Here is a 2,375-nt window from a genome sequence, read left to right on the forward strand (position 1 = left end):
GCGGTATAGGGACTGACGTACAGTCTGCTAAACACTAATACACAACCTGCTTGGTCCACAAAAGTTCTTATAAGGACTGGTAACTTGGTATAGGGTGCTACGGTACATAGGCTTGAGTGCGGTACAGTCTGCTGTTCTGTAAGGACCGCTATCGGTCCACAATAGATAGGGTTGACGTGCACCACTGCTGACCGCTGCCCTATACTGCAGCAGTCCTTCAGCGGTATAGGGACTGACGTACAGTCTGCTAAACACTAATACACAACCTGCTTGGTCCACAAAAGTTCTTATAAGGACTGGTAACTTGGTATAGGGTGCTACGGTACATAGGCTTGAGTGCGGTACAGTCTGCTGTTCTGTAAGGACCGCTATCGGTCCACAATAGATAGGGTTGACGTGCACCACTGCTGACCGCTCACCTATACTGCAGCAGTCCTTCAGCGGTATAGGGACTGACGTACAGTCTGCTAATCACTAACACACAACCTGCTTGTTCCACAAAAGTTCTTATAAGGACTGGTAACTTGGTATAGGGTGCTACGGTACATAGGCTTGAGTGCGGTACAGTCTGCTGTTCTGTAAGGACCGCTATCGGTCCACAATAGATAGGGTTGACGTGCACCACTGCTGACCGCTGCCCTATACTGCAGCAGTCCTTCAGCGGTATAGGGACTGACGTACAGTCTGCTAAACACTAATACACAACCTGCTTGGTCCACAAAAGTTCTTATAAGGACTGGTAACTTGGTATAGGGTGCTACGGTACATAGGCTTGAGTGCGGTACAGTCTGCTGTTCTGTAAGGACCGCTATCGGTCCACAATAGATAGGGTTGACGTGCACCACTGCTGACCGCTGCCCTATACTGCAGCAGTCCTTCAGCGGTATAGGGACTGACGTACAGTCTGCTAAACACTAATACACAACCTGCTTGGTCCACAAAAGTTCTTATAAGGACTGGTAACTTGGTATAGGGTGCTACGGTACATAGGCTTGAGTGCGGTACAGTCTGCTGTTCTGTAAGGACCGCTATAGGTCCACAATAGATAGGGTTGACGTGCACCACTGCTGACCGCTCACCTATACTGCAGCAGTCCTTCAGCGGTATAGGGACTAAGAGTTTTGTCACAGGGTCATTTAAAAAATGACATGCAGAGGAAGAGGCAGGCCCTTCCGCAGGGGTGGTAGGGGTAGGGCAGGAGCAACAGGCTTGAGCCAAAGTGGGAAGTTGCAGAAGGTGCGTTCAATTACTTTAAAGGATGCACCAGACTTGGTTGAGTGGCTCGCTCAGCCTTACTCTTCTGCACCCTCCTCATCCTCTCGATCTGCACCCTCTTCTTCACTCTCTGCTATGTGCACCCCCAAAGACACTACCACCAACAACACGACCACCACCACCACCACCACATACCTTCCGCTTGAGTCACTGGAATTATTTTCCGATCCATATCAAGAGGACATTTCTGATGCGCAGCCACTCTTGGTATTGGATCAGGAAGAGGAGGTAGCAACAAGCGCTACTCAGCAGTCTGACGCCAGTACCCAGATCAGCCCAAGGAGGAGGTTGGTCCCCGGTGTTGCTGCCTACTCTACTTATAGCGGTGGGGAAGGTGACGTTGATGATGACGTGTCTAGTGATGTCACGTGGGTGCCCACAAGAGAGGAAGAGGAGGGGAGTTCAGAGGGAGATATGGACCAGCAGATAGGGAGGAGAAGCAGCAATGACTTACATTGCACAGCAGGGACAAAGCAGACTGCAAATGTATCAGGAGCGAGTCATCGACCATGTACGGTCACATCTGGCGCTCCCAGGACACCGGCACATGGCTCCGCAGTGTGGGCTTTTTTTAACGTGTCCGCTGCTGACAATAGCGTTGCCATCTGCAATCTTTGCAGTCAACGCGTTAGTCGCGGTAAGCCCAATACTCACCTAGGGACGACCGCCTTAAGAAGGCACATGAGCAGCCATCACCGAGCCCAGTGGGAGCAACGGAACACACAAAGCCACACTGCAGGCTCTCACCGTCCAGCCTCGTCTTCTACTTCTCCTTCTCCTCTCTCCTCACAATTGTCCTCCACTCCACCTTCCATCACGCCAAGCTCACATTTTTCTGCAAAAAGGCAGGCTTCCGTGGGCCTAATGTTTGAGCGTAAAAAAATGATGACGCCGGATAACCCTCTTGCCCAACGGTTGGCGGCTGGCTTGTCAGAACTCATAGCCCGCCAACTACTGCCATATAAACTGGTGGACTCGGAGGCCTTTCGCAAATTTGTGGCCATTGGAACACCACAATGGAAGGTCCCAGGAAGGAAGTATTTCTCAGAGAAGGGCATCCCAGAGCTATATGGCCATGTTCAGCGGCAAGTGAATGTATC

Source organism: Lithobates pipiens, unplaced genomic scaffold (assembly GCF_037356315.1).
Source record: "Lithobates pipiens isolate NorthernLeopardFrog02 unplaced genomic scaffold, aLitPip1_a1.2 Scaffold_30, whole genome shotgun sequence".
Classification (NCBI taxonomy): domain Eukaryota; kingdom Metazoa; phylum Chordata; class Amphibia; order Anura; family Ranidae; genus Lithobates; species Lithobates pipiens.